This window comes from Ochlerotatus camptorhynchus, unplaced genomic scaffold (assembly GCF_037179485.1).
Source record: "Ochlerotatus camptorhynchus isolate MF236.1 unplaced genomic scaffold, CSIRO-AGI_Acam_v1.1 ptg000135l, whole genome shotgun sequence".
In the NCBI taxonomy this organism is placed as follows: domain Eukaryota; kingdom Metazoa; phylum Arthropoda; class Insecta; order Diptera; family Culicidae; genus Ochlerotatus; species Ochlerotatus camptorhynchus.
Window position 1 is genome coordinate 1,537,780 of NW_027040625.1, and position 23,551 is coordinate 1,561,330.

Genomic DNA, 23,551 nt, shown 5'->3' on the forward strand with positions numbered 1-23,551 from the left:
CATATAATTGAAAGCCACTATCCAACACTCACAAACACGTAAGAAATCGTATTCCAGTAGTCTTGCCACCCACCCAAGCGGTGCGTGATAAAATGCAAGCAATGTTGACACACATTTTAAGCGATTTGAAATTAAAGCAGCAAAGAATAAGTTGCGTTCGTTACCCTCCAGGTCCCGGTACGATGAGTAAACGGACGTGTCTTGCTCACCGCCTGGCTGACTGCGCAAACAACTGACTTGGCAATGAACAATATCTCACTGTGTAGAACAACGGACAGCAGGAGGCTCTTGAATGGGGAATGATGCTTTGGATAAATATATTAATGATTCACCTTGCGGCATAACTTTGCGTAGCCTTGAAACGGAGCGTATTTATGTCATCACTATACGGAGAAAGTTTCCTCTGGGGTTGCTTAAGCCAATTGAGGAAAGCCTATCTACTGTTGTGGGTATTTATTTCTGCTGATTCTCGATTGTTCAACGTGCAATCAGGAGTGGTGTGCCTTTTGTGGCAATATTTTTCAAAACGGGGTAAACCGTAATATGAATAAGAAGGCTCAAAACAAGAAAACTTCTTCCTCCTTCAGTAAACAACAACCCCATAATGTTCTCTCGTAAGGGAAAGCCACTGGATCAGAACATTCATGAGTGAAATTAAAAAAAATGCATGAATTATTAAAGCACCCATCCGCATCGACGACGCCTGCCAGGCCAGTCAGTCAGTCCACAGCCATCCGGTGCAAACAACCGTGCCTATCGTCCCGCGATCACCAGCAGAGCAGAGCCTTAAAAAACGTGAAACGAGTAACATGTGAGCTACCTGGACGCTGGTTCTGAACTCGATGCCCGTTGATGGTGAACGGTTGTGTGACGGACAGCGTGTGTTGCGTCTGTAAAAGTCCAGCTGGCTGCTTCCTGTAGGGTACGTTCCTTTTCTCAAACGCATGTGGCAAACAGAACTATAATTGAGTACCCCCTCCTTTCCCCCGAAACCAGCCCATTGATTGATGGTCTTCATCTCGTTAGAACGGTCGATAACAACGCGCTCATATCGTACGTAGGTACGAAGCCACTAACAGGCACGGCGTGAGGCGAATCGGTAATTAAGCCTTCGGTAGCGTGCGTAGACAGTCGTTGTTCAAGAGGAATTCTGTTCTTGCAGCGAATAGTTAAGTTCTTCTCCAACAAACCGGAACCAAGCGGCGTGAGAGGAAAAAAAAATAACACCCATATGGTTTTCAGCGGAAAAAGAAAAGCTACTGGTAATGGCGGTCCATACCCAGAGTTGGAATTCTTATGGGCTTGGGACATGACAGTCGGTTATGCAGTGTGATTTCCGATGTTTTTGTTTCTCTACCTTCAACAACGGCTCAGACCGGTTGTTTATATGTTTCTTCTTTTTCAAATAGAAATGGGCAATCCCCGGAAATGAACAGTATTAGGAAAAGAAAAATACTTACTTTGATGAATGGACAACGAGCTGCGATAATTTTGTGTTGTTGAATCGTGTCGCCTTAAGCTTTGCATGGAGACGAAAATATAATGAAGCATCAAACGGTGCTATGCAAAATAAATTGGACTTAACCCTTTGCACCTTGGAGCCACTTTGACAAGCTAGAACTTGATTTATTTGTTTATGAATTGTGTATAGTTCTTTTATGGCTAGTTACTTTAACACATTTTAGGTCATTTGTAATTTGTCCGGAGATGGTATGAACTCATGACCTTTGTGGCATTTAATGAAACTAGTTGGTAAATTGAAATTGAATATTTGAGCATGAGCATGAGCATGATTGACCGCCCGAGGATGCAACTCAGTTATTGCCATGTCAGCTGTAATTACACAGGGAACTAATAGACGTTGCTTGGGACTAGCAACCATCCTCAATGTGTAAATACTGGTGATCTAAATCTAGGCAATATCAGCGCCGGCCACGTCCGAATGCTGGCCAAGAAATGAATTGGTAGGAATATGTTGACGTAATACTCGCTTTAATGAAAGCCGAAAACACCTATGCACTTTCACGAGAAATCACTGGAATTTTGGATATAAGGGTAGGGATTACAGCAGCATTCGTTTTGGTAAACTAAATGCTGAATTGATGTCCTAACAATTCAATATCGCGAAGGAGCTTGGGTTTGAACCCACGGTCTTCTGTTTAGTAAGCAAAATCGGGCACCACTAGGACACCGAGCTTCTTATATCACAAAACAATTACGATCAAGTTACCGTTCAACTGGTTGTTACTAGGTTTCCATCCCGGCGGTGACCTCATCGACGACGGCAACAACTGCTCTTGAGAAGGATTTGACATGGATTTCCGATCAACACTATTTACTTTCCTGACCCGATCGTAATTTTCCTTTGTTTAGGCAAATCTCTCGTTCGAAACTAGGTAACTTTATCGTTTTGCTTGACACGATCGGAGTTTTCCGTCACTTAGGTTTTAAAACCTTTCTTTTGAATGAGTTCCCAACTTTCGTAATAGTTGATGGCTCTTTTATTTTTTTGCTCACTTATCAACTTACTGTCCGGGTTTTCTAATGGTTTACGTCAGATGTAAAGTCTGTTCCATTTAGAATTTGGTCGCACAAAATGGGTTGCACCTACAAAAACGTTAAGGGTATCATTTAGTAGGTTTTTTTTAAATTTACTTTTAATTCCAGAAAGGGAGATCGACGGTGGATGCAATTCAAACAGTGGTCTAGAGAGCTGAGAAGGCGTCCAAACAAAAGCGGAGAGACGATCGATATTGCGCCGCGATAAAGATCGACGTCAAGAATGCGTTCAACAGCGCCAGCTGGGAGGCCATCGCCGAAGCGCTGCATAGAATGAGGCTCCCTGACTACCTGTGCAGGATCCTGAGGAGTTATTTCCAGAACCGGGTTCTGGTCTACGAAACAGACATGGGACAAGGAGCGAAGCTGCAGATAGCCCACCACAAACCGGGAGTGCTATTGGTCAGTAACTGTAAAGCGGTACAGCGGATAGAAATCACCGTCGGGGAGTACGCCATATCCTCGAAGCGTGTGTTGAAATACCTGGGAGTAATGATCGATGACCGGCTAAACTTCAACAGCCACGTCAAATATGCGTGTGAGAAGGCTTCGAAGGCCATCAAACGCGATAGCTAGAATCATGCCGAACAACGCTGGTCCCAGCAGTAGCAAGAGGCGTCTTCTGGCCAGTGCGTCGTCATCGATACTGAGGTATGGAGGTCCAGCCTGGGTTGCAGCACTGAAAATGAAGCAGAACTTTAATTGACATGTTAACAAAACCAAAGGAAACTGAGCAGTACGTTCCGGCTCATGGCCATGCGAGTCGTAAGTGCGTACAGAACCATCTCGTCGGAAGCAGTGTGCGTTATCGCCGGAAGGATCCCTATCGGCATCACCTTGGCGGAGGACACCGAGTGCTACAGACGGAGAGAAGCCGGAAGAGTACGAAAAGTTGTGAGAGTTGAGTCATTGGCATATAGTCTATACATAGACTAATACCGATTCTTGCGACCTGGGTGAAGAGAAAACACGGAGAAGTCAACTTCCACCTAACGCAGTTCCTGTCTGGCCACGGCTGCTTCAGGAAATATCTGCATCGGTTCGGACACGCAGCGTAACCCCTCTGTCCGGAGTGTGGCAACGTCGATGAAACACCGGAGCATATGGTCTTCGACTGTCCAAGGTTCGAGGCAGTGCGAAGGGAGATGCCCGTTCTTAACGTGGAGAATGTCGTCGTTGAAATGTGTCGAGAGGAGGGCACTTGGAATGCCGTCAGAAGGGATCACGCAGATCATGTCGGAGCTGCAGCGTAAATGGAGAGAAGAGCAGCTAGCGCTGAGAGTATGACAACGCCAGCTAGCGCTGAGAGTATGACAAGCATGAGCACAGCCACCCCCCGAAGTAGTCGCTTCACAGTGGTCCCGGGGGGATCCAGGCAGAGGAGAGAGTAAGGAATGGGTTTTAGTGGAGCTGCACTAGGCAACTAGTGGATACCACACCGTACCAACTTCACTACAGGCCAGGCTTCTTGAAGCTTTCCTAAACCTTACTTAAAAAAAAAACTAGACACAGTCAGTGGCACTGTTTGGCAACACTTAACTTTTTCTGCGCCTGCGCAGTGTGCTTGTGTCAAAATATATATATTTTTTCAAAACACAATCGTGAATCTCCCAAGTCTCGTCATTGGCGTTGATGGCGACTCTGTAGCTCTTTACTCCTATGAAAAAATCCATAAGCAAACGTCAGACTGTACGTGAAACTATCCTTTCACTCCACCGAAAATTCCCAAGAAACTGTCTATAAAGGGTGATACGGTCAAAATTTGGTCAAGGGAAAACGCGTGTAAATCGGTGAAATCGTTTATTTAAAAAATCAAATTAAATTTCTTTTTCAAGTTCAATTAGTATAAAATTCAGGAAAAATATTCAGTTAGGCTTCCGCTTTTCCAAATCCGAATTACCGGGCCTTACGCTTGACCCCTGCCATCAGATTTTGTACAGCCACCTTGTCCACCTTCTTCGCCGCAGAAAGCCAGTTTGCCTTGAACTGCTGCTCGCCCTTAGCAGTTTTTTTGGTCTTCTTTAGGTTCCGCTTGACAATAGCCCAGTATTTCTCAATTGGGCGGAGCTCTGGCGTGTTGGGAGGGTTCTTGTCCTTGGGAACCACCTGCACGTTGTTGGCGGCGTACCACTCCATGGCCTTTTTACCGTAATGGCAAGATGCCAAATCCGGCCAAAACAGTACGGAACAACCGTGTTTCTTCAGGAAAGGCAGCAGACGTTTATTCAAACACTCTTTCACGTAAATTTCTTGGTTGACAGTCCCGGAAGCTATGAAAATGCTGCTTTTCAAGCCACAGGTACAGATGGCTTGCCAAACCAGATATTTCTTTGCGAACTTTGACAGTTTCATGTGCTTGAAAACATCTGCTACCTTTCCCCTTCCTTTTGTCGTATAAAACTCCTGTCCCGGAAGCTGCTTGTAGTCGGCTTTGACGTAGGTTTCGTCGTCCATTACCACGCAGTCAAACTTCGTCAGCATCGTCGTGTACAGCCTCCGGGATCGCGCTTTGGCCGTCGTATTTTGTTTATCATCGCGATTTGGAGTCACTACCTTCTTGTAAGTCGATAGTCCGGCTCGTTTTTTGGCTCGATGCACGGTTGTAGACGATACACCCAGCTTATTTGCGGCATCTCGGAGAGAGAGGTTAGGGTTTCGCTTGAAACTACCGGCAACTCTCTTTGTCGTCTCAGCGGCTTCCGGTTTTCGATTTCCCCCCGATCCAGACTTCCTGGCTGTCGACAAACGTTCCCCAAACACTTTAATTACATTTGTAACGGTTGATTTGGCAACTTTTAGCGATTTTGCCAACTTTGCGTGCGAATAGCTCGGATTTTCGCGATGCGCGAGCAAAATTTTGATACGCTGCTCTTCTTGCTTGGACGGCATTTTGACAACTGAAGAGTGAATTCCAAAATCAAAATAGGAGCAACATTCTACACACACACACCTTCAAAATGAGGGGTGTTCAGGTTTTTTAAATGCAAAATTGAAAGAAATACGTCAAGTTGATATTGACCAAATTTTGACCGTATCACCCTTTATTAGCTGGAAGAGCAAATTGTTCGACGGTGCCGTCAACACCAATTGCTTTTGGTTTCCTTCTTCCACCGAACGCTGCTGCCACGGGGGAGGCTGTCGCGGCCGCTGCCAACATTGGGTTGCCAGATGCCGGTGCCATGCCCATGTCCATGTTTTCGATGTTCTCGTTGCTCTACGCACCGTTCATCGTGTTGGACGAGGAGAAGCACAGCTTTATAATAAACGGGAATTTTGTGCCTTTGTGATCGATCGCGCTGTGGTTGCATTTCATGATGGCGTTCACCGCCAGGGCTACGCTCGGGAACTCGACCAATCCGGAGGAGGAACGTTCTGACTTCAGCGGGAACATTCGCACTTGCGACGGGTGGCAGTCCTTGGTGGTGAATGCAGTCAGCAGCAGATCCTCGGACATACCGGGTGGGCTATTGAAGAAGTGGAGAATCTTGCTCCGGAAAGGAAGCGATTGTTCTTGAAGGTACTGTAGTCCTTGAAGCTGATTTAATTGTCCGGTAGGATGTAGGGGTTGGTGGACTCTGACAAGTAGTTCTGCTTGGAAAATGCAATATGAATTTTACTACAATCAATTCCGATTGGAATGTTGCTCAAGTGGACCATGGTGGTACCCACTTTGGTCTTCAGGAACTTTATCCTGACAACATTTCCGATCAGCCAGAACAGATTGAACAGCTTTTCGGTGTTGGCTGTGTTGTTATCGAGCCCGTAGACTATCATAACTGCGCCCTGTTGCTACCATAGAGGTAACTTTAAGACCAGAAGTACCCGAAGAAACGTGCTCAACATTTTGATTCAGCTCTGGTACTATCTTCGGTCCCAAGCTAATCGATGCACCCCTCGAAACATAGGAAAATCCACGAACCCCTCATTTTATCTGTCAAACTTTCCTAGCGAATCAAAACAAACATAGTGTAGTACTAGAATTTTGACTAGAATGGGGTACGCTTATAGATACCAATAGACTAGTCAAGTAGTGAGCCAAATTAAAATTGTAGTTTCCACCGGTTGGAAACTACAATTTTAATTTGGCTCACTACTTGACTAGCCTATTGGTCCCAAGCAAATCGATTAACGTATCCCATTCTAGTTGAAATTCTAGTACACGGCTAGAAAAAAGTACCCAAAATTAAGTTCTTTTCACTCATCTCGGCACTATAGTGCAGGAGCCCAAAAGTAGGTAAAGCGGGTCAAAGTAATTTTCATTTACTTATGTGCAGTTCGTATGGAATTTTCCACTGGCTTTTTAACCAAAAGTATGTTAGTTGTACCCAACAGTAGGTAAATATGATTATACTCAACGTTGGGTTCCCACACTTTACTACCCCGTTGGGTGGTTTTGCTCCTCCGTTTTTGACAACATTAGAAGGAGAAAAGGAAACAAACTAGTCAAAAATAGGTAAAAGGAAACTTTCCGTTGGGTACTTTTTTCTTACCGTGTACTACACTATGTTTGTTTTGATTCGCTATGAAAGCTTGACAGATAAAATGAGGGGTTCGTGGATTTTCCTATGTTTCGAGGGGTGCATCGATTAGTTTGGGAAAAAGTTGAGCACGTTTCTTCGGGACCTTCTTGTCTTAGAGTTACCTCTATGCATAAAGACATACTTGGGACCAATAGGCTAGTCAAGTAGTGAGCCAAATTAAAATCGTTAGTTTCCACCGGTTGGTAGTACTGTCATCCTTATCTGCCATCTTTTTCGACCACTTCTCCAAATCAGATGGTGTTTTGATTGTTTTGCCACATTTCTTCAATTTGCGCTTGATAATTGCTCAAAATTTTTCGACGGTACGACAATCTGGACAATTCTGGACAATTTGGTGGATTGATACTTTTTTCAATAAAATCGACATTAATCTATTTATACCATTCAATGACCTGCTGTAATGGCAGCAGGCTAAGTCGGGCAAGTACTTTACGGGACCTTCGTGTGACTGAATGAATGGCAAAATTAACTTGTCATAGTTCATAGTCACTCTAGTGATGAAAATCTTTCTTTTCTTTCCACAACTGCAGATGCCTTGCCAAATCATCAACTTGCGAACGAATTTATCTGCAAAGACAGATTTAAACCTACCCGGAGCATCACCCTTACGTTTGGTAAGTGTGTGGTATACAGTCATGAGCTTAGGAAAGTGTGAAATGAGCTGTATTAATGATTCGGTAGAAATGTATACGGAACTAAAGTCGACGTACACTCTATGTCGATTTGATCAAAGTAGGCTATGCTTCGTATATTTGAAAACCCAGAACTCGTGGCCTTTCATATTCCCAGGAGCTCCAAGAGGTAAGTAACAATTGAGCTGCAAGCTACAGCGTTGGGGGATTCCTCTTTGAACCAGGTGGAAATTCACAGTAAGGTACATTTTTTGACCCGGAATTTGTCCAAAGTCCATTTCTACGTAAGCTTCATCGTAAATTTGCAACGTGAGTGTGCAGATTTTTTCACGTTTATCGCGTTCCATCTTCGATATCTTTTAAACGTGTTTATGAATCCTGAATAAACAAAACGCTGTCAACAGTTTTTTGCTACGACAACTATAGAGACGCTACAGTAATTAAAAAGAAGGTGCCGAATATTAACTGGAACAGACTTTAGTATTCAATTAAACAAGTTGGTAAATTATAACTGAATATTTATCAATAAACTCGGATCGTTACTTTAGAAACGCTGTTCTGTGCAACTTCCATATACGCAAGGCCTGCTTAGCTGTTGGTTCAGCATTCACCACAACCTTTATCGTTAGAGACATGGATCCTGACCACTAAGCCGGGTTTGCCCTCTATTCGTAATTTGCATTGAAATGGGGTCGATCTTCAAAATGTCATCAATTTTGACGCACTGAAACTATCTTAAACAAGCTTAAATCTGCCTTGCTATATCGTTGAAAAATGTATCCCAGAAAATAAAACATCCCTGCGCAGCAATCTATCCATGGAACTTGATGTGTTAATAGGTACGCTGAAAAGGCATTCAAATCTCTCCACGGGGCAAAAGTTAACCCATCAAATCGAAATCAACAACATCTCCGGTAGCTTACTATTTGTCACGACAAGATCGTATCGACCTGACGATTCCGTGAGTGCACGGTTATTAAAAACAGCCAGAGTCCATATCATCAAAACAGCTGTTTAATGGCTATGTAAAAGCGTCACGCGCGGTCGTCAATCACATTGCAACTCTGCAGTCGGCAGCAGCGCATCAACATCGCTGCCACCGAAGAAAGCGCTTCTCAGAGGAGTTTGTTCAGAAACCAAGCCGATATGGTGGCGTGGGATTGAAAAAACCGGTCGGCTTGTGATGTGTGCTACTAAAACACTATCGTATTGCCTGCTACCCGCTTTATTGCGACTTTCTTCCCTACATCATCGCATCGTTTCAAAGTCCATAAACCCGTCGAAGAAGCATTAGAATACATAGAGTCATATCTACCAGACCACGCTACAGTAACTAAACTGTGGTGGAGGCCTAGCTCAGAGCGCCCACTATTTGTCTGTTTGTCTGTCTGAAGAAAATAGAATCGACGAAAAGGAACCGCTTTGCAAATAAATAAAGCACTGTAAAACGCATTTGACACGGCTCAGATGATACAGCTACACTTTGCGATATCAATCGAAGAAGCAGCAGCGTGGTTGTCCAAAACAAGCTCCCTCGACTACTTAGGCAGTGGCGGCGGGCGGGGTCTTGTTGTAGCACACGTGCTACACACAAGCCCGACATGCGAGCCGAGATTGGTGAGGACGTAATAAAACATGAAAACCTCGTGATTCAGCTAAAATAAAAACATGAAAGGTAGCTTCATTTGAAAAGCTGAACATTGGAGCCAGTATAGAAGACAAACCCGAACATGATAAGTCGGAAAGTTTGCACACAAACTATAAAGCTAGTGGGAAGAGCTGTCGTGTGTTTGTGAATGTTTTATTCGTTGTCTGTATGCCTCACAGAAACATTGAATGAGGATGAGACTTCTGGTTGTTTTTAGGGTGGGTGTTTGTTTTATTCGGATGCTGAATTCATGTCTACTTGCGCTACATACTTCAACGTGACCTGTTACGTTTGATTCATTTGTAATGGCTTGTTTTGCTAGTTTTTTTTTTATTTAGACCTGTCTTTTCATCTTAACAATTATTTATGTACCTCCGGACATATGTTCTCAGTTTATGCATTAGATAATAGGCAAAACCTCCCGTTCGAAAACACACCAACGAGCATTGTCATAACCGTAGAGGACACTATCGGTCTAGTCAGTGTTTGGTAGATAGTCAACTTCGTACGGTGGAAATTTTATGCGACCGTTCCTTCGGAGTTCAATGTAAGCATGATTCCCTGCCACGATTCGTCTTTGAATTTATCTGCTGGTGTCATTATCGGCGGTCACCAGTGAGCACAAATGCACGGACTCGTCGACCATCTCGATTTAATCGCCGTCAATCCGAACTCGTGATTAAAGGCTAACATTCTCCTCCCTTGAGCCTCTCTTCCTCTTAGGTATTTCGCCTACGATGCATTGTTATGTCCAGTTCGCTGGACATCTTAGGACTACAAACGTAAAAACGACAAAACATAGAATGGGAGTAAAACTCACCGTGGGGAGAACACCGTCTACAAGACAAATAGTATCGAAGCCGCTTAAAGCGGGGTGGTTCTGGCATGTGATCTTCATCTTACTTCTGCTGTTCGAGAATTTCCTTTAGCGATCGAATCGAGTCAGTTGCACATACTGAACACATAATAACACTAGACAACGGACAACTCAGAATACGGCGGATAAGACCCAGAAGTAAGGAAATTCTTTTTTATGAAAAGTTTCACCAGTTGGACCGGAAATCAAACCCTTACTTCATGGCACACACAATACGCGTGAACGGCGGTTAAAGCCCCAAGTCAGTTACAAAAATATTATTATAAATCATTGGTTTTATTATCTTATCTTCACCCTAAATTTCCCTATTTTAGCTTTATAAATCTTACTTAAAAGTTATAGGTTCATTAAAGTTATTGAAATTGATATGCTCCAAAATTACAACACATATTCGAGGCTATTCACTCTATGAAGCTGGTGGACTCACTTGCTTAGGTGGGCGCTATGGAAGGCGATATTTACGATCGACAAATCGTCTACGATGAATTTTTCTTCATTTATCGTCAACAGTCACTCGTCAGCTGGCAGAATAAATGGAACGAGGGGAGTTTGGGACGATGGCTATATCCCTAAGGTGTTGAAGAGTCCTTGGTTCAAGGGGTTGGATGCGGGTCGAGACTTCATTCGTATGATGTCTCGTCTCATGTTCAATCACACTACTCGTGAAACGCTCACTTGTTTCGTGTTGCACACTAAGATTTTTTTACAGGAGTCAGTATTTTTTTATTGGGTTTTTGAATTGCTGAAAAAGTCGGTAAAAATTCAAATGACCGTTATCCGTAAGGAATCAATGAAATCAACCAATTGTATTTTCTATCATTAAATGGGGTTAACATAACCAAGTATATACAAGTTCAGAACAAATTTTTTAATTAATAAATTTTCTACAGATTTTTAAACTTTTACCGAACAGTTCCGCAATTCAAAAACTCAGTAAAACCGTACTGACTCGATTAGTGTGTGGGCTGGAGGACAGCAATCTCTGTGCATGTGGACAAGGTTACCAGGACGCAGATCACATTATTTCGTCTTGTGCTGAGCATCGCGGAGTCAGATTTAAGCTGTACGATTCCCTTCGGGCGTAGACAACCTAATGTTCCAGTTTGGGATATTTTGGGCAGAGGCGATCTGGAGTTTATGAAACTTATATATGTTTTCTTTAAGAATATTAACCTTAGATTGTAAGTTTGACTAACCTTGTGTTTAGTTTTTGTTTTATTCGTGTGGGGCTTTAATGTTTGTTTCTGTAATAATTGTATAATTACACTGCGGATACCAAGTGGATACCAGGAATAAGTTCATATTTTAGGAATAATGAAATATTTTTATCGTAAATCATAACTCAAACCTACTTCTCCCGCTCCCCATCCATAAAACTGTAAATCTCTACTAAACTCGAGACGACCGCCAGTAGTCGGTTCAATTCCTTTAACTCTAGATTTAAGACATTAATTATGTATAACGCAAATGATAACTTGGCTCTGTAAAGTTTATTCGATTGAGCCTGTACAAATGAATTAATACAAAAAACAAATACAACACATTTTCTGAGCCCACAAAATTTGGATAAGTTCAAGATCTTGAAAGCTATCGAATGTCATAAAACTTTAGAAATTTTCTGAGTTACAGAATCATGAAAATCATTCGAAGTCCGTTAGGCTGAACGACGCTATTTGGCAAGTGAGCGATTGTACATAGGTTTTATGTTTAATCTTGAAACAAACAAAAGTTAGGCCAGGAGAAGGCTAAAGAGACTAAATAGAAATATTGAAGTTGTTGGTGTTTGCTAAATATTCACGATCCCATATTTGGACATTTTAAATGACCATTCCAAGAAAACCCTTACTAGAATTTCAAAGGAATTCTAACATAAAGTTCAAGTGTGATAAGAGCAGGAACATGCTTGGGAAATGCTGAAGTTTTTTTTTTTTTATAAAATGGTAGAACCAGTGCTGCAAAATCACGACAACACACGGTGATATTGACAATTCTGCTTTGGTCACTCATTTGAGTTAATAGTCATAGTCAAGGCAAACCATGTCAATTGTCAATGATAAAGCTGTAAGTGACGAACATGTGTAGATTTTTATATTAACTAAATTTGTAACGAAATTAAATGACTTGAGCTGAACAATTACATGGAGCCGTTGATATGAACAAGCATCTACGACCTGAACTACTTGGATAACAATAATGTACGAAATTACACTTTTTGTTATCAGGTGAATCTTTGTCATTGACGAAAAAATGAATGAGATTTTGACGAAGGCTTTTTTGAGGATCAAGTCTGTCAGTGACTATGTGACGAACAATTTTGTCAATATCGCGCGAAAGTCTGTCAATGACAATGAAAAATCTCAGCACTGGGTAGAACATAGTAGTTTTATTAGCAAAACACGCAAAACAAATTTCTCTGGCTTCCAATGCAAGACTGGATTTATTACATCCTTTGCAGCATACAAGCAAGTTCCTTCAGATTACATATTTGTGTATAAAACCTTTACGAGATGATTTTCTAAATGCAATGCAATTAGGGAAAAAGCCAGTATTCGATAAATAAGCTAACATAAAAATTACAACATTATTTTAAAAACCTTCCGGTGATCACATTACAGAATCTGTTCATGTAACGAAACTTTGCAAATTCTGCGTACTTTCATGCAATTCTGTAATAGAATCTTATATTTTCCGGTTGGGTGTGACTAAGACGAAATTTCGAGAAAAAATCCATTCAAATTTTGAGCAGAATTCAAAATAATACAGCTCTCTAGCTTAGCCATGAACAGTTCATACAAGAAAGGAGATAGAGAGTTACCCAGGGTTGGCAGTTGTTTGAGCTATTGATAAAGTCTTTGAACTTTTATTAAAAGCAAGCGAAATGCTAGTTTTGTTTATTCATGCTCTAAGAGCAACCCTATCCCCTAAGCAGATGCAATGCAAATCAAACTGCATGGACATCGAGAACTGAGCTGTGGTGAGGTGAGTCGCCGTCGCCGATGTTCGTCGGTTGTTTTGTTGGCCCACTATTCTACTGCGAAACATTACCCGCCAAAGCAACATACCACCACAAGCATCCACCGCCATATCGTGTGTCGTGACTGCTGATGCTGATGCTAATGTTCTTCTGCACACAAAGAAAGCTTTCCACGAGCCGGTTTTCCACACACTACCACCACCAACCGGCACTCGACTCTTGCACGCGCACACATTCACAGGCGGAAAAGAGCACTGCTGCAGCCTGCTGTGCTTTCCACAGTTAGGTGGTGGTAGTGGGTGATGGGCGAGATAGGTATCCAAAAAAGCTTCACCGCCCTGTCGATTAGTCATTCAAGAGCACTCGGTCCGTTCGGTTCGGGTTTTAAACGTGTATTTTTTTTTATCGAGGCGAGCGATTTGTTTCGATATCTAGTTGTGTTGTTGAAGCAGCAGCAGCTTGTTGTCACCGTCCGTCGTAGATAGGCGTGTGTTTGCATTTCATGCTGTTTAGTAGTGCTGCGTTCTGATCATCATTATAGATATCCACGCGAAGGGCGAACCATTTGGATAGAACGTTCTAAGTGCGATGATGACGACGTTCTGAGGAAGTGCTTCTAGCTCGTGGAGCCACATATGGACTTTGTTTGCGTGTTTGGAGTCAGGTGGAAAAAAAGGTGAATACAGTTGAGAGGCTTATTTGTCGTTTGAACGGATCTAATTGTTTGTTGTTGAATCGCGCGCCGCCGGAAGGAGAAGAATCTGTAATGTTTTTCATGTGAAATGAATATTTGTCAATCGTATCAATAACCGAAAGGAAGAAGTGTGATTCGAAAGTTGTAAGTTGCTTCACATGTGGAAGATAATGAATTTTGCCGGAAACCGGTTACGACAGTGCTGCTGATGATAAACCTCCGCGACCAGCCGAAAAGAGTGGATGTGGATGCGATTCAATAGTGTGTACAAGTTGCGACGTTAAGTGCATCGAAAGGTGGAAGAAGTGGACAATAAAAAATACTATTGCTAAAACATCGTTGGTTGGGTGACAAGGGAAAATATTGTTACACAGCTTACTGCCGTTGCGCGAAGTGCAGTGTAGTATTTGCCACAGCACTAAAAGACAACCATAAGGCAGGTGTGACGGAGTGTTTACACAACAAAACAGCGAATGTAAGTTTTGTCACAGTTTTTCTCCGAGAACAATTGCATTATAGTAGTAATGACGGTCTGTGTTTACGCTGCTTTGAACTGATTTCTCCTACATATAGATATCTATATTAAATTGAGGGGTGGAAGGGAACGTGGGGTGGTATAATATTGCGTCGCCTTCAACAGTACGTTCAGTGGTTTGTACGATGTGATGTTACAAGGTGAAACAAATTCAATTGGCAGCACGGAGGGAAATTTCTGAGACCGGTTCAAAATGCCCCATGATTTTGCAAATAATTCACACGAATCATTTCATTTACTCCTTCGGGCTGATTGAAAACTGTTTAATGAAACTGTTATTTAATCGCGGTTATTTTTGGCAGACAAGTTTATTTTTTCTGTTCGGGACATAAAACCACTGCGACCAGTAATTTGATCTATTGTATTACTATTGAGACATTATGAAGTATTTGGTTTTAGAACACCATTCAGCCCCTTAGTCAGTCAAAATCGGATTCCTTATTGTGATATTTACATCTGTGCTGATTTGCTAGCGCTAGTGTACTAGAAATGTAGTAGTAGGTAGCCAGCATAATGTAAATAGAGCGTCAGCATCAACCAGCATGAGATTTCAGGAACAACTGAAATTTGTGCTAGTTAGTTGTGCTGGTTGAGTTTGTGAACTAGCATTTGTGTAAATAGCCCATATGGTATTCACTAGCTCAGCCAGCTCAACTAACTATCACGAATTTCAATCGCTCCTGAAAGCTAATGCTGGTAGATGCTAATTGACATTATGCTGACTACTTTTTAGTACAGTTCTAGTACACTAGCGCTAGCACACCAGCACAGATGTAAACATCCCATTAGCCAAAAAATCAAGAAATGATACCTATATTGACCATGAATCAGCACGCTAGCCTCAACCACTTCAAACTAGAGAACAACGAATAGAAGATTAGGAATCACATAGATGAAGACTAACGTAGGGGAAAACATCCCAAAATACACCTCGTGGCAAAACACCCGATGCAATTTTGCATAGCATTCCTGTTTTTAATTCATAATTTGACATGCCACAGCACATTATTTTATTTGGTGACAACAGTGCCACGTTAGACAAATTTTTATGTATTATACAAATCCTGGATCTTGGATCGTTCTTTTTGTTCAATAGCTCGAAATAAATTATTTGTTGGAATCAGCTTGATACCCTTATCTTTACAGGATTTGTTCAGTATTTTCTGTAGAATTTGCTTGAATCATCTCAGAATCAGAGCGTAAAATTATTGACTGCTTGAGCAGAGTGTGAAGGCACTGCTCTAAGCAATTCATTGCTCTATCCAGACCTTACGTACCAAACTGTAAAGGACTAGGCAGTAAAAGAGCCAACAAAAACATTCAGAGTTGGTTGGAAATGCTATCTAACATGAAGCTTTAGTGTGATAATTTATAAATTTATAATAATTGTTAGCTAGAGGATAGTCTGAAGAGGGTAGGTAGATAGTTCCGCCACAGACAAACAGACATAACACATTGAATATTTCTCAATGTAAAACATCGTCGCTAAAACATTACCGCCATCTGTTGAGTACACTGTGGTGGGTAGTACGCTGAACAGATGGCGGTAGTGTGAAAACGTCAAACGCAAGGGAATTGACTATGCGCGCCACAGGTGGTGGTACTACCAACTATGATACTTTTGAATTGACCGTTAAATGCTTGTTCGATGAACAACTTGCGAGTGTTATGTCTGTTTGTCTGTGGTTCCGCTATAGTACGGCTGTAAGAAAATTTAATAGAAGTTGAAAATGAGCGAAGGGCCATTAATATGACAGTACTACCCAAGTAACAATTTTGGTTTTATGAGGGTTCTGTATGTGGACCTGCACGCACCAACAGAGTCGCACGGAATCACCGGGAAACGAACAAAGGGAACACCAGAGAGCAGACAAAAGAAACCGCGGATACTTTCGGGGAGAAAAACTAGAAACGCGTGTGTGAAAGTAACTGATTTATTATGGAATGATACAAAACGTCAAAAGGATCAAATACAGTGTAGCCAGTAATCAAATTGGTTTTCTCTTATGCCAAGGTGGCTATATATCAAGGTGCTCATCCATTCCCAACACTCCTCCTGGATGAGTACCGCCCTAATCACTTCTTCAGTCCTAGCTTCGTCAAGAACATATCCAGTTTGGCCGGACCGACTGGTTTAGTAAGAGCGTCGGCGGCCATCTCTTCACTTGGGCAATACACTAAATTTACGGTCTTCTGTTCGCACAACTCACGGATAAAATGTCTCTTCGTTCTCTGCTGTATATCCGAGCTCCATTGGTGTCTTCACCGCATGAGAGTTCTCCATCTTGAACTTCCGGAGTACGCTCTCTATATACGGCGTCAGCCGCAAGGAGTAACAACCACCTTCTCTTCCGATCTCATACCCGAGAAAATGACGAAGCTGACCAAGGGATGTCACTTCGAACTTGTCACGAAGATTCCTGTATACCTCATCAATCTCTTTCTCATCAACACTGCCAATAATCAGGTCGTCAACGTACACAACGAGATAGACGACACTCCGACCACGGCGAACGTAGAGGCACGGGTCAGATTCACAAGCCTTGAACTTCAGGTCCAGCAGCACTGCATGTAATGTCTTATTCCAACATCTGGCCGACTGACGCAAGCCATAGATGCTCTTACGCAATCTGCAAACCATTTCCTCCTTCCCTTCGGCGCAGAATCCGGGCGGCTGAGACATATACAATTCCTCATCAACGGTTCCGTTAAGGTACGCTGTCTTGAAATCATATTGCTTCAGCAGTAAGCCTTCCTTACTAGCCACCGCCAGCAGCACACGTAGCGTCGCCTGTCGAGTAACCGGAGCGTATACTTCGGTGAAATCAATCCCAAACAGCTGAGTATATCCCTTAGCGACAATACGGGCCTTATGCTTGACTATGGTCCCCGTTTCATCCCGCTTTAGCTTAAAGACCCACTTCACTCCAATCACTTTCTTCCCATGGGGTAGCTGCACCAACTCCCATGTCTTATTCGCATTGTGTGCCGCAATTTCCGCGTCCATGGCACTTTTCCAAGCAGGCACTAGTACTGCTTCTCTATAATCTTCGGGCTCTTCATCTACAGTCACTTGCCCCACTACAAAGTCATCGTAACGTCCTGGCAAAACTCCCCGATTGCGCCGATTCGCTCTGTTCAACACTGGTTGTTCTTCTGGAACCTCCGGTTCGAAGCCCAGGAAATCACTATCGTTCATTTCACTAGCATCATCGTACTCAGACTGTTCCTGTTCGTCACGCACTTCTGGACGTCGTCCACGATCCTCGATTATCACTTCTTCTTCACAATCACTCACACTATCACCACTCTGCTCAACAGGAATCTCCGAAGGAACTGGCTCCTCCTCCGGCTGTTCTGAGCCATTTCCCAGCTCCAGAAAGCGCGCGTCACGGCTTATAGTGATGCGATTCGTTGTGAGGTCAAGAAAGCGATAGCCTTTGTGCTGACTTGAGTAGCCGACAAATACTAGCTTCTTAGCTTTCGGGTCGAATTTCTTTCGTTTTTGGTCGGGCACGTGCACATAGGCTTCGCACCCAAACACTTTAAGTTCAGCCAAATCCGGTACTTTTCCTGTCCAAAGCTCGTAAGGCGTTTTATCCACAACTCGCGATGGCAACCGATTCTGGACGAAGTTCGCCGTAAGCACGGCCTCACCCCAATAACATTTGGGCAGCCCTGCATCCAACAGCATACAGTTGGCCATCTCCTGCAGTGCGCGGTTCTTCCGTTCCGCTACACCATTCTGCTGTGGTGTATACGGAGTGGTATACTGCGAAACGATGCCCTCGGCTTTGTAAAACTGCTGTAAAGCCTCGCCGATATACTCGCCTCCTCCATCGGACCTAATCACCTTAGGTTTCCGCCCGAACACGTTTTCGGTCCACCGAACGTATTCCCGAATCTTGTGCTCTGCCTCGCTCTTCGACGTAAGGAGAAACACCGCGCAGAAACGACTGTAGTCGTCGATCAGGGTAATAAAATATTTATTCCCACCCGGTGTCGCATTTTCCATTGGTCCGCACAAATCTGTGTGTATCAGATCCAATGGCTGCGTCGACCTGCGCTCACCTAACGAAGGAAAAGGTTTTCGTGCTAACTTACCTTTGATGCAGCACTCACAGACTATACGCTCTCCGCAGTCCTTGACCTCGAATCCGCTGGCCAGTCCTTTCAAGGTGATGACATTCACCACGTTCACTTCGCGGTGACCAAATCGGCGGTGCCACGTATGTTGGCACAGATCCGTATGACAACCTTTCACAGCCATACACTGCTCACCAATCTTCAGCTTGTATTGGCAGCCAACCAGTTCACCCACTGCGACAACCTTATCGTCAGAGTCTTGGATTTCACAACCATTCACATTGAACACAACCGTGAATCCCTTTTCGGCCAATTTCCGCACCGAAACCAGTCCTCCCTCCAAATTGGGGACATAGAGCACTCGCTCCAACGTAATCACAACGCGCTGGCCATTAGCGTTCACACCGATAACGTTTCCACTACCGATACCGCTTGACTTCGTTTTTGTACCGTCAGCCAAAGTAACATCAACAACAACACCGCTCTTGAATTCAACGAAAAACCCGCGATCATTTGTCATATGACAAGTACATCCGCTGTCGATTGTCCATGCTCCCGGAATAGCACCACCCGCAACAAAACACACGGCACCACAGAACGAATCTTCTGCTACCACTGGTTTCGATTGCTGTGCATTTTCCGCTTGCACCTTTTTAGCCTGCTGACCGGAACTCGACTTCTTGCTCGATTCATCCGAACTGTCCTTGTTCTTCAATGCGGCCAACTTGCGACAATTTCTCTTGTAATGGCCAGGTTGTTTACAAAAAAAACACTTCACGTTGTCACTGTTCACCACGTTAGCATCCGCTTTGTGGACTTTTTCTTCCTTAACACTGATTCCACTGGGACCCGCTCTTGGGCTCGTCCGCTTGTTACACTCATCGCGCAATCGAGCCACCACTAAGTCCATTGTTAAATCTTCGTGTGGCCGATTTTCCAGCGACGTAACAAAACTCGAGAAAGACGGAGGCAAACTGCGCAGCACCATTATCACCCGCAACTGCTCACTGATCTCAACACCGCTACTGTCAAGCCGATCAAACAAGTTTTCGATTTCTTCCAGGTGCTTTTCAACTTCGCCACCCTCACCGAGATTAATCGAACACAACTGCTGCAGGAGCATTGCCTGGGTGCCTATCGTTGCTTTCTCATGATAGGTTTTTAGGTTATTCCACATATCACGCGCGGTTTCGGCTTTCTTGATAAAACGCAGCTGGTTGTCATCAATAAACAACGAAATCGTCGCGCGAGCTTTCACATCGTTCTTCTTCCACTGCGCATAATGTTCATCCACTTCCTCCGGTTTCGCTGTACCAATCACGTCCCACAACTCTTCACGTTCAAGTAACGACTTCATCCGGAATTTCCAGGAAACATAATTTCCGCTACTCAGCTTCGCAAACGACACTCGCATGCCGTCCGCCATTTTGACTCTTCTCCGCACTAAAACTTTTCTCGGAAGACCAAACACTGCCTTCCGGTAAACCAGCTCTCGGCAAGAATCGCACAAATACTTCCTTGTTCACTTCCGGCAGCTGGGTCCATAACCTGTGGACCTGGACGCACCAACAGAGTCGCACGGAATCACCGGGAAACGAACAAAGGGAACACCAGAGAGCAGACAAAAGAAACCGCGGATACTTTCGGGGAGAAAAACTAGAAACGCGTGTGTGAAAGTAACTGATTTATTATGGAATGATACAAAACGTCAAAAGGATCAAATACAGTGTAGCCAGTAATCAAATTGGTTTTCTCTTATGCCAAGGTGGCTATATATCAAGGTGCTCATCCATTCCCAACACTGTAGACCATGATTTAGACTTGTAGGATGCTATAAAACCACCATAAAACCTGCAATGTTACTTGGGTAGTCAAACGCACACTTCCTTACCTAACATATACATTAATGTATGAGTATTTCTTCAAATCTACAGGCAAAAAAGTGCGCGTTTAACTTGCTCATATACTGTCTGCGGCTTTGGAATAGTTCTAGCAACGTTTTACCACTACCTAAAGCTAAAGCCCCATGTTGCCAAAAGCATTTCCAGTCGATGGTGTATTATAATGGAACTCTTCTTTACCCAACTATTGTGTTGCTCCTCTCGTCATGACCAGCTTAGTCATCTAAGAGAGAAAGGATTAGGGTGGTTGTTGCGTGCTGTACCATCATCAGCATTGTTGACGGTTACTTCTACCTTGTCAGCCACACACACTGCTTGCCTTCGCTCACTCAGCATGTAATTGAATCATTTTTTTTCCATAGAAAATGTACACTCAGTCATTCAAAACAAAGATTGGGAACCATCACGGAAGAATAAACGTGCTGAATGAGCTACTGACTAAGTGCTCTGCCGTCAGTGACTCGTTTACTTCCCAATCATTCAGGCTCTCACGAGGCAGTGAACGATGAGGCGGATGGCTGTTTATATTCATATTAAAATGACTCATTGAAACTGACTGTTTTGCGCACTGCTCAGAATACTCTCAGAGTTCATCTTAGACCTCTTTGTATTTTCTTATAATTTTTTCCATAATACCATTGAAAATTAATATCAATAATTGATGCAGTATGTATTACCTAGAAATTTCCTGGAAATATCTCCGGTAAATTCATTTGGAGTTCTCCTCAGTATTGTCCAGAAATTCCTATGGATTTTTTTTTATTGAATTCTTTTTTAGTTTTGTTCAGGATTCCTCACAATTCCATTGGAACTCTCTTTTGCATTCTCTAAAAATTATCACCGAAACATGTTTGCAATTCCCCTGAAATATTCCTTGAAATTTAGTTGTAATGATCCTTAGAATTCTATTCCCATGGAATTTTCCTAGGATTACCTTGAAATGCTCATCAGTAACAAATCCCTTGGAATTAATCTCAGAATTTTCAATGAATTAATTTTAGAGTGCCGATTGAATTTTACTCCTTCCCTTGGAATTCTACTCACTTTGAAAATTTCCCAAGAATTCGTCTGCAGTGAAGTAACAAATTCCATGGCCTCCTGGAATCATTTTCCGAGTTCCTTTGCAGTTTTCCTGGAATTACTTTCAGATTTTATTGTAATCCTTCGTTTAGCATACGTAGAAGTATTCTCCAAAAATTCTCATGGAATTATGCTCTGGATTCTTGTTCTCCCTGAAACTGATTGACATTATCCTCAGAATTCCTTTGGAATCCATCTTCTAATTTACTTGGAGTCCTCTTCAGAATTCCTTAGGAATTAACTTCAGAAATTCGTATTCAATTTCATTTAAATTTCTTTCGAATCCCATTCATAGTTTACTTGGGATTCTACTCAGAACTACCTTGGTATTCAGGTTTCACATAGAATCTGGAGTTCTTCAGTACTAGGTACATTGAAAGCAGGTTGTCTCTACCACCAATTTCATGAGCCTCAGAAATTATGCAAGGTCCTTAACCTAGATGTTTTTCAAATCTGTGATCTTGGACAATACATAGAAAATAGGCTCTTAAAAATTTATCCAGTTATCATTATTTTCAAGTACAGAATTAAAAAAAAAATGTTCTGATTTCAAATTTGTAAAAATATCCATATTCCAGAACTGAAAAAAAAAACAATTCGGGCCTCTGATTTTTTTAATTTTTTTTTATTACCGAAGATAAATCTGCTCAGGATCTATTTAGTTTAATGAGGGAAATAAAATAACGAGGAAAACTGAATATTTGCATAATAAAATGTATGATATTTTATAAAAAAAATCCTTCGTAAGAGAATTTGAATTTATGTTACTTCATACGAGAAGTTAGTGATATTCAGAGTTGGTTGGAAATGCTAATATAAGATAGTGTGTGATAGTTTATTAGCTAGAGAATGATCTTTAGAAGAGGGTAGGTGGATGAAAACGATGAAAACGTCGCTAGAACTATTCCACAGCCGCAGTCAGTTTATGAGCAAAAGAAGGATGCACATTTTTCGCCTGTAGACTTGGAGACATACTTCAAGTCTCCGCGTACATCGTAAAGGTTTGGCAAAAGATGTGCGTCTAACTTTAAAAACTGTCGCATTAATGGCCCTTCGCTCATTTTCAACTTCTATTCAATTTTCATACTGCCGTATTCTAACGGAACTATCCAGCTACGTTCTTCTTAAAATCATTCTCTAGCTAATAAATTATCACACTAAAGCTTCATGTTATCATTTCCAACCAAATGGTGTATTTAAAATTTAATTTCATTACTAAATGACCTTGTTATAAGCGTTCAAAACCTGACACTATTTCGTCGCATATTTTATTTTGATTTGAACCCCAATATAGTCCGCAAAGACGTAGTCCTACGGCGTAGTATCCGGCGTTAGCATCCATACTTCTCACGTCAAAGTCACGAGTTTATATCTCACCCCCGGATAAGTCACGAATGACCAAAGTGCGTTAAAACGACTATGATAAAAAAAAAACTAAAATGGCCTAGTTCTTGTAAAAATGTAAATATTGCCAATCGGAAAAGGTCGAGTTTTTCGATTCGTCATTTGGCGTGGAACTGTTCGCATGGTTAGCAAACGACGCGACCCTATCAACTCACTAATGTAAAATAGCTTTTCAAACCGGAACAAGCGTACGTCTTATTTTTATAAATATGCTACTTTCACCATACCTTACAACGCGAGTTCTATCTATTTTCTACATTAGAGGCCTGGTATAGATCGTAACACCTTCTCCCAGCAGGACTCAACTATGTGTTGCACTCGGGTTGAGAATACGTCATATTTTATCGATAATATCGCTTTTTTATTTCTCACCTCTCCAAACGGGTTCTTGCACGGATAAAAGCGATTTTGTTCTATATATAATACAATAACAAAATAATAAACCATCAAAATAAACCTTGATACTCCTAGAACATAGCATAGTGTGGCATAAGACCTGTACTCGAAAAAAATGCACCAGACAAAAGTGTTCGCCAAAAACTTATTTTAAGTCGGATTTTCTTGAAACTTTCAGGGAATGAACTTATACATATGGATTATATTTCGGCATAATTACTTTA

General features: G+C 42.3%; 1 protein-coding gene across 1 annotated transcript in view; it reads left to right on the top strand.

Annotated features, from left to right (window-relative positions):
* Window positions 1–13,633: 13,633 nt before the first annotated feature.
* The window catches only part of LOC135700381 (clavesin-2-like), a 90,437-nt gene continuing 80,519 nt past the window's right edge, over window positions 13,634–23,551 (top strand). Inside the window, exon 1 of the mRNA XM_065220872.1 lies at window positions 13,634–14,400. The gene's annotated coding sequence lies outside the window, so the exon portion shown is untranslated. The remainder of the gene's footprint in view (window positions 14,401–23,551) is intronic.